Source organism: Phyllostomus hastatus, unplaced genomic scaffold, assembly GCF_019186645.2.
Source record: "Phyllostomus hastatus isolate PE091 unplaced genomic scaffold, TTU_PhHast_1.1 phas_scaffold_46, whole genome shotgun sequence".
Classification (NCBI taxonomy): Eukaryota; Metazoa; Chordata; class Mammalia; order Chiroptera; family Phyllostomidae; genus Phyllostomus; species Phyllostomus hastatus.
In genome coordinates this window covers 21,986,775-21,996,813 of record NW_025334032.1, presented here as the reverse complement: position 1 = coordinate 21,996,813, position 10,039 = coordinate 21,986,775, and positions in this window count along the sequence as shown.

Here is a 10,039-nt window from a genome sequence, read left to right as displayed (position 1 = left end):
GATTGGTCTTTCTCTCTTTCTCTCTCTCTGTCCCTCAAGTCCATGATAAAAGGGGTTTTAAAAAGAGAGAAGATGAGGAAACCAGCTATGCCCTGTCTCAGTCAAGCGGGACATTTCCTTTCATCTCTCTCAGGCTCTTACCGCCCAGCAGGGTGTCTGACCCCAGTGCCAGCTGTCCCAAGATGGAGAAGCAGACCTGACAGCTGGAAGACAGGTTAGCGCTATGTGAAGGGAAGTCACTCTTGTTCAGCCCCCCGAGTGCGCACACAGGCACAAGCCTGATTACAGGGTGATGAGCTGTGGAAGGAACGTCCCGCCCAGCTGGAAGATGGTCCGGGCTGTTTCGTTCCTGCATCTGAGGATGCACCAGGATGGATGGCAGCATGCGGGTGTGGGGTGGCACATTTCATAACTACAGGAGCCAAGCCAGCGTCCCTCCTGTCCCTCCCCGGGGCTGTAATTCCTGCAGGTCCCCTGTGACACCAGCTATAAATCAGACATGGCTCCCCGCACGTCACAGGCAGTCTGGATGAGGTGACTGAGAATGTGGCTGGAGGGACAGTTTCCCGTCTGCTGTGCCTGTGCAGAGATGGCTGCCTGAACTGCTGTGGCAGAGACAGATTCCCCGAGTGTGGCCCAGCCTGCCAGAGTCCCTGGGCCAGACCCAGCTGTGCCACGCCTCAGAACAAGAGTCCCTGCGCCAAGCACTGTATCTGGCCATGAAGGGGAGCCGAGGAAGAGAGGAAGATGCGAGGGAACAGGAAAAACAGAAGATTGCTAGTGAGGGATAGTTGGGGCCAAAGGGAGAGAAATGAAAAAGGATGACTTTTTAAAAATGGAAAAGAAGCCCTGGCTGGCATAGCTCAATGGATTGAATGCGGGCTGCCAACCAAAGTGTCCCAGGTTCGATTCCCAGTCAGGGTACATGCCTGGGTTGCAGGCCATGACCCCCAGCAACCGCACATTGATGTTTCTCTCTCTCTCTTTCTCCCTCCCTTCCCTCTCTAAAAAGTAAATAAATAAAATCTTTAAAAAAAAGGCTTTTAAAAAAATGGAAAAGAAAAAAGTGAGCAAGGAGGAAAAAGAGAAAATAGGACATCTTAAATACTGGGGGAAAGGAATGACAACTAAGAAGTAATGTTCTTGGCCCTGGCCACATAGTGCATTGGTTAGAACATCATCCTGATACACCAAGGTCATGGGTTTGATACCCGGTCAGGTCCCATCCAAGAATCAACCAATAATGCATAAATATGTGGAACAACAAATCAATGTTTTTCTCTCTCTCTGTCTCTGCCTCTCTCTCTAAAAATAAAAATCAATTTAAAAAATAAAACAAAAAGAAGTGATGTTCTTGGTAACAGTTTTGGAAAGCCTCTTTGGTTGACAGAACATGCTTTCTGGATACATGTCCCCTGCAACATGAGGCCTGTGGCCCAAGTCTCCTGGGTTCACGCCAGCAAGGAGCAGGGCCACACAGGTGGTAAAGCTGTGAGTGCCTCAGTGGGGCCGAAGAGAGCCCCTTTCTCTTCCTCCAGACAACTGGGCCCCTAGGAGGCCCAAGGGGGTGACTCCTGGGCTCCAGCCCAGCCCAGCCCAGCCCAGCGGTGAGACGAGGAAATGGTGTCGTCTCATGGGAGACGCCCCCCGAGCCGGCTGGAGCAGTGTGTGTGTGTGGAGGGAGGGACGAGGAGCTCGCCTGCTGGGGTTGGAAAACCTTGCCAGGGCAAGAGTTGGGATCGCTTCTGATTTGGGTGTAGCTGTTTTCCTCTTGGGCTCCCCAGTGTGGTGAGCAGCAGGAGGCGGAAAACGCAGTCCGTGAAGTTTTTTCCATTCAGGAGGCCACGAAACTGCAGAAGTAATTCAGAAATAAGGGTCTGCTGCACACATAGATTCCAGCTCATACATTCCCAAACTTTGGAAAACCTCTTTTGTCCCAGAAATTCCCAGGAAAAAAGGAGCAATATTTTAAATTGTGGGTAAATACACGTAAACAAATTTACCATGCTGACCGTGTTTAAGTGTACGGTGTGGGCAACCGATCTCGCGTTCTCTCTGCATCTTCCAACCTTGAACCTCCATAACCATCAAACGGTTCTCCACTCCCCCACCCCGAGCCCCTGCAGGCCCTGCTCTTCTTCGTGTCTCTAGAAATCGGACTACTCCAGGCGCCTCCTGTAATCATACAGCACGTCTCTTCTCATGACTGGCTTGCTTCACTTCACATAACATCCTCAAGTTTCACCCACATTGTAGCCTGCGTCAGAACTTCCTCCTTTTTTAAGGCTGAATACTATTCCATTTTATGACTATACACTGTTTTGTTTACCCACTCATCTATCTTTGGTCTGTTGTGAATAATGCTGCTAGGAGCGTGGGCGTACAAACAGTTCTTCAAGACCTTGCCTTCAGTTTCTTTGAGGATACACCTAGAAAGGAAATTGCTGGATCATATATGGTGACTCTATTTTTAATTTTGGAGAAACCATCATATTATTTCCCATAGGAGCTGTACTATTTTCTATTCCCACCAACGATGCCCAAGGGTTTCAATTTCTCCACCTCTTTGCCAACAATTGTTGGCACAGTTGTTTTCTGAGTTTGGGGGGAGAGGTTATTATGTGAGGGGTTCTTGTTGACAGCAGCCATCCAAAAGGTGGCACATGGTATCTCGTTGTAGTTTTGATTTGCATTTTCTTATGATGCCTGATGCTGAGCACCTTTGCATGTGCATCACGGCCATTGCTGTACCTTCTCTGGATACAAATATCTATTCTTCAAGTCCTTTGCCCATGTTTATTGGGTTCATTGCTGTTTTGTTTTTGAGTTGTGGGGATTCTTCATACATTCTGGATATTAATCCCGTATCACATACCTGATTTGCAAATTCTCCCATTCCACGGTTTATCTTTCAGCTCTGCGGATTGTGTTCTTTGATGCACAGATTTTAATTTTGATGTAGTCTAATTTATCTATTTTTTTTCCTCATGTAGGAACAGTATTTTAAGCCATCTGCAATACTATGGTTCTTCTTAAGATGCCCTTAGGCGATAGGAAAATAACTAGATAAAGCCCCATCCCAGCAAATGCAGTGTGCGTGCCCCGTACGTCAGACCAACCCCGAGGAGATGGGCTCCGGCCAGACCAAACCAGCCCTTTCTTTCTGATACTTTCTGTGTCAGAGTCCATGCGTGAGGCGATCAGAAATCCTCTCTTTGCAGACCTATGGTAAATTTAGGATTTTGTTTTTTGGCTTCATTGTTTGGTTGTTACTGGCTGGGTTTTGTTTTGATGCTGAGGGTATTTTTTCCTGCCTCCTGAGTGTGTTTTTTCAAGTCCTACAACAAGGAATCTTGAAGAATTAACTTCACAAAAAAAGATCCAAAATGAACTGCTTATTTAGGAGGAAATGTCCCAGATTTTCTGGCCAGTTCAGGTCTTTACTACTTGCCCCAGAAAGGGTCATTCTAAAAAGTCCATAAATGTCCCCAAGGGGGTGCGCCAAATGCAGACATTTAACTGTCCAGAAAGATAAGAGTTGAAAGCATCTTGTAAGAAAGCGCTCGGCACTCCAGGTCCTGGCTCTGTGCTTTACGAGTCCTCATTTTGATCCACTGTCAGCTGCTGGGTCCTGTGCCAAAAAAATACTGGAAAACCAGCTTTCCCCTAATTTTCCTGGTATGTCAGCAGCTGATGGACACCGTCTGTGAGGTCAGACCAACCTTTAACACATTCAAATCTACTGGCACAAAGTCACCATTTTCCTCTCATAATGGAAAAAAACAAAGCTAGTTTAACTGAAGACACCTTCAACCCAATAGCGCCGATAGGAGACGAGGAAAGGGCTTCCGGGCAGAGGTGGCAAAGTGGTTGGCATGCTGCCCAATCTCTTCACCCTTCAGAGTAACTTTCTTTTCTCCCGGATGGCCCCACACAGGCCGTGGTCAGCAGGCCTTGGAAGTCCAATCGTTTCCAACCCACCCCTCTTCTTTCTTAACCATCCCACACAGGTTACTTGAGTACAAGCCATGTGCAAGGCACAATGCTGAGGGCAATGGCAGTGGTGATGGGGTGACCACAAACAGGTTGCAGTGATTAAAGCACCCCAGGAACAATAGTCATCTATACGAGGCCAGCTTGGCCCACACAATTGGACACTTGAACATTCCATCACACTCAGAGTGTGGTGGGCACTTGCAAAAGCAGGGCCTGGCTTTAGAGCTGCATCACACACACAGACGTCAACACAAGCTCAAGCACACACATACCAGCGCCAACACCTACACATGTTGACACTGATGTATAGTCACACCCACAGACATGCACATCCACACCCTGGAAGAAATGTGACTCTGGCACGTTCAGGGATACATTATTTTTTAGTTTCTCTCCTGAAACAAATGAGAAGTGGGCAGGCATCCGGGGCTTCCTGAAGGAGTTTGGTGGCCAAAGAAGGCACTTGTGACTGAATGTATAGTATGTCATCGTCCTTTGGCCCCATTCCAAACAAGTTTTATGTGCACCCCATAAGGAAATACACCATAAGTTCCTGGAAGGGTTGGGTTTTTGAAAAAGGAACTTAGTGTCCATGAGAGGCAGTTGCTGGAATTTCAAGTGAAAAAGAGAAGAGGCAATATGGGGTGTTTATCCCAGAATTCCAAGCGCTCTCTGTAGACACACGTTTATTCCTGTAAACAGATGATGGTCTTTCTTTTTATGTACTCTGGCTTGTTTTCAGCACAGGTCAAGTTCAAATGCTTCGTGCTGCCTGGAAAGTGACTGGGCCGTGAGGAAGCCCAGGTGGTTCTGATTAGGTCTGGAAGCACATGACTTGTCCAATATAGAACCCAATTGATTCCAAAGGTCTACGCTCCTGTCCTCTCTGTCCAAGTTTTATTCCTGATGGAATGCAACTCCCCAGTTCAAAGGCAAAATCTTTGATTTCTTCTTCCCACCTACCTAGTCACAAAAAGTCATAAGAAAGAAAAAAAAAAGGCTGGCTTGGAATAGAAGCCCTAGAGGTTTGTTTGGACATCACTCGCTCTTTGTAAATCAACATTTGAGTGAGCTGAGTGCACATGAATGAGAAACACAAGGGTCACATTTCCTCTGAAATACTTGGGATGGGAGTGCAAAATGCACTTCGAGTTTAACCTAATCCAAAATCAGGAGGCAGGCCAGGCCCTTGTCAAGTCTCCCTTGTCCTGATATTTGGCCCAGCAACCAGGAACCCCAGCTGGTCAAGCCGGAGCTGTTGCTCACAGCCCCGAATTCCTGTGGCCGGCTCCTGACAGCCCAGCTGCCTAAGGGCCTGCCTGCAAGGGGAACCCTCACCGGGCCCCATAATCGATACCAACCGTACCAAAGGCGCTGTGATGGGCCTTCTCTGGCAGGCAGAATATGAGGCAAGCGATAATGAGAACAATGAGAGGGTCTGACATGGAAATTTCAGTAGGAAACAAGCAATTACATGAGAACAAACATGCCCAATGCCACTCACAATCATCTGAACACATAACAGTGATTATGAAAACGAGAGCAACAAATACAGACCCTGAGCAGACTGTGCTTTGGAAAAAGAGGCCCCCTGGGGCGGAGCCACGACCCTCCCTGGGCACGTATGTGACTGGGGGTGTGTGTGTGTGTGCACGCACGCCTGTGTGTGTGCCTTTTGAGACACATGAATTTCATTTGACTTGATTGAAAGCTGGATCTCTTTCCCCTGCAGTTGAAACCACTTCTCCTGAACAAACACATTTCCATCCACTAGGCGGGGAGGAAATAGTGAGTCAGAAAAGAGGAGAGAATTTTCTCTGGACCTGCTGAAGATTCAGGCTGAGGCTTGCTGAGAACGACCTGGAGAAATCAGTGCCCCGTGGAGAGCTGTGCTCTCTCCAGCTCAGGATGAGAGGTGGCCTGGGAATGAGGAGGGTCTAGGATGCAAATGCTTTGCTAGGAGCCACACTGACCGGGATATACCAGCAGTCCTTTTTCATTGTCAAGATTCACGGCGCAGTCAAGACAGTTCCAGGGGTTTTTTTAAAGGTGAGCTCTTTCTTTCCAGCCCGTGGAGTGGAAATCAATGCAAGTGTGGGTCCTGGTGTTCATCTAAGTGGTCCCTGCCTCGTCTCCATCGTGGGATGCCTTCATCGCCCATCTCTAGCTTCCATGTCATAAGGACTGTCAGTCCTGCACTGCAGAGAGGAGACATCTGAAGTAAGGAGGCAACTTGAGAGAGTTATGAGAGGATGCAGAGAGTTTACACGTGATGGTTGGCGAGTCAGGGGCAGACCTAGGAAAGCTTCGTGCTGACCTTAATTGCCACTCGCAGGCTGGTGCTTGTTTTTTCTCTAGCCACCTATAAGCAGCCTCCTCTTCCCCCTCGCCCTCCTGTGAGCCCTTTGCAGGGGCCGTGGGGCCTGCCCCCAGCCAGGGCCGGCCAGTCTGGGACCTGATTTGCCATGCCAGAGGGATCTACTGCTGGAAGTCACTGAGTCACCGACCAAGACCGGCAGCCAAATTTAGCTTCTTGGTGGCCTCAGCTGCCAGCTTTGGAAGTTGGTGCTGACCCCAGAGGAATCCATTTAATTCTGTGAAACCCACCCTGGCTGTCCCTGGGCTACATTGTGAAACAGGCACTTGGGTTTTAGCCTCTTAGGCCTTTATTCCTTCAGATTATGAGCTTAATCTTCTAGGCAAAGAGGAAAAATTACCCAGATCTGCAGAAACTCTACAGGGAACTAGCCAGCAAAAATGGAAACTGAGACCCCTAAACCACCTCCCACTCCCAGTGCATTCACAGGTCCAAACTGTGACGGGGAGACTAGTGAGCATCGGTGAAAAGTGCAACAGAGACGGGCCGTGGGCAAGAATTTCCACACAGCAAAGTCCCCTTTTTCCTTCTTAATTCTTGTTTGTTTGTTTGTTTTTGGAAGGAAATCTCATGTGCAGTTCTGGGTTTTGGCTGCTCTAAGTCTTGGCATCTAGGGAAAGTCAGAGAAGCCCCATCCCAGGCCCCCGCCTGGAGTGGGCGCCCCAGGGAAGGGCAGAAGGAAGAACCTTTCCTCGGAGCTCACGGCTGCCCGTGGCGGAGCCTCGCTGAACCCCAAGGACAGAACCGTGAGAATTCCAAACCCTGCACCCCGGCTCCCACCCACCAGTTCTGGCACTCAGGTGATGGGAAGGTCAACCTAATTAAAACCACGTGGTGGGGTTTCAGTGTGGAAAATTGCTGGATCCTTTCTCCTTCCTCCCACCTCCTCTTTCTCTCCTTAAACACACACATGCAACTTTCCCTCCCTTTATTTAAGCAAACAACTCCCTCCATGATTAAGTACAGTCCCTTCTTATCTAAATAGTCCACAGATGTATAAAGACACAGGAGCTTTCTGCTCCTACTCGGAGCTTGCTCTGGGACCCATCTTCTCCAAGCCTACAAAAGGCAGCCTTCCTCCGCCTTTGCGGACAGAAATTCCTAACGCCTGTTCCCCCAGTAAATCAGCCTTGCTTGGCAGGCTGTCCTCCATTTATCAAAGAGGTGGGATTTCCCCTCCAAATGCTGTGGTTCCCCACCCCCCACCTTGCCCTGGCCTCTCCTCTAACCTGAGCCTGAAACTGCCCAGATGTGAACAAACGGAACATGAAAAGTCCCCATTCTGTTGTCTGAGTCTGATATGACTTTAACCGTCGAAGTAAACACCGCCAGTTGGTTAACTCCAAGGACCCCTGCTGGTCCAGGACAGGGGACTGGGGGACTTCGGTAAAGGGCAGAGACCAGATTCTAAAAGCTTGCCAAGGAAGAAAAAAAAGGAAGGGCTCTGTGAGTTCCCACCATAAATGGAGTCTGAGGAAAAAGAACCAGCCCTCACAGCTGGTTGGGTGAAATCTACTGGGGGGGTCGAGAGGATAAGCCGCAGCGTTGGGTAAGCCGCAGCGTTGGGTAGCTAACTGTGACTCTTCCACAGTTTGATTTTCTTTCCAACCCAAAGCATGGTAAATATTTTGAGTCTCTAGGAGATAGGCTGTATGTGGGGACCCCAGCAATGACTTTTTACGGGCAGCAAGAACACGAGAGCCCCAGCAGCCCTCCTCACCCACCCCTTCGAGCCTCGCTACTCCAGGTGTGCGCTGTGTGCTGGCCTGGCCAGGTGGGCCAGCCTCTCCTCTCACCAGGCGCCCATCAGAAATGCAGAGACCCAGCCCCACCTCAGACCTACCGGATAGGAATCTGCATTTCACCCAGGGATCCAGGGGGCTCACGTGCATGTTGAAGTTTGAGAAGCACTCCTTGGAGAGCCAGAGGTACCCAATATAAAGGGGTTAGGCTCAGATCCTTCCTTGTGCATCTGACCCACCTCCATTAACTAATACCTAGTAGAACAGCTCACAGAACTTCCAACAGGACTACAGTAACACGACGTGTGTGGGTAGGGAAAAGGGAAATACCAAAGGCCTCTCTCATCCCCAAGCCACTTATGTCCCACTAGAATGTTTTGCAAAGTAAGATCCAGTGGACTGCATCTGGAACACCTAGAGTGCTAGTTCCAAGTTCAGAGTCTAGGGCCCCATGGCAAACCTTCTGAACTTGAATTTCTGAAGGGTGGAAGCTAGACATTGCATGTTAGCAAGTTCCCCTTCATGATACATACTAAGATTTAAGAATGATTCTCCCTGTTTCCTTGGATTACTATTGGATGACCAATACAGGTTTCTTTCTCAGGAGCAAAAGCGAAAATGTTGGCACTTCTGGATTCACTGTGGGGAGACAGCATTAGAAATAGGACCAGCTCAAGCTGTGTAATGCAGTGACTGACTCTTCATCTCTTTCTGCCTCTAAGTAGGAGAGCACCGGTGCGATTCCTTCCGGAGATGTGGGTGCCACAGAGCTCTGAAGGCAAGGCCGCTGTTCTGTGCAGCCAGCCTCTTAGACACAAGGTTCAAGCAGTCCTGACCTTTGGACACCCCCGACTCCAGGGCAACTCCAACAGCTGAAGCAGAGATGCCTTTGTGCACATCTCATCGTCCTTTTGGTAATTTTTTTAAAATCAAACGGCAATGGAAAACCATGGGTCACAGTGGTGGGGCTTCAGTGGGGTGACAACGCCAGCCATGCCCAGACTGAGATTTTCATTCTTATTAACCACAGCAGAGCTAAAAGGAAATGCCAATCTTTTCCTTGGCTGGGCTAGAGTATCACTAGTTCGCCAGTCGGATAGACTAGTACGGGAAAATCTTTCCGCCCTGGTGCATAACTTTAATGGAATGTTTTACAAGTCCCCAAACCATGCCTGAAAAAGAGTCTCTGTGCATAGGGGTGGTTTTGTGTGGTGAAGTATTTGCTCGCCTCTAGGTAAAATTGCCAGTCATCTGAGGTTGGGAAGTGCCCTATTAAATCAAGGAATGACATCAACTGAAGCTGTCGCTGTAATTGCCTACAGAATTAAGTCACACTGAACAGTGCCTTAGGCAACAAGCATATAACCTCATATGAAATAGCAGGGACCTGGCACGGGCCACCGTCTGGGTCCAAAGGGAAGTTCGGTGGTCAGACGTTCCCATGAGACTAGGACTTGGGAGCCCTGGGTTCCAGTTCCAGCAATGCCCTTGACCCAGGAACCCCACTCTGGGAAATCCCAGCCATCTCTCATCCTAGCTTCTCCACCTGCAAACCAAAAGGGTCTCCTCCAAGGTCTCCTGTGGGTCTGAGATTCCAAACACCAGAGAAATTTCAAATCTTAGTCGTTAATTTCAAAACTGAATTGGCCAGAGGGGAAAGAGCATCTGAAACCAGAAAAAGAAACTTGGGCAGAGGTGAAAAATACATTCTTGTAGAGCAAGTATTTCACTTTCTTTCTGAGCCGAAACACACACAGCCAAGAGAAACACTGCCCAAGTCACCCATGGGGGCAGACGGCGAAGGTGGGAGCGGGAGAGGGTGGCCGGGGTGCCTGCAGGTGCTTCTCAGCCCACCCAGGCCGTGTGCCCCTGGAAAGCTATTAAACTGACACCAGAAAACACCGCTGGAAAAAATCAGGAGTGG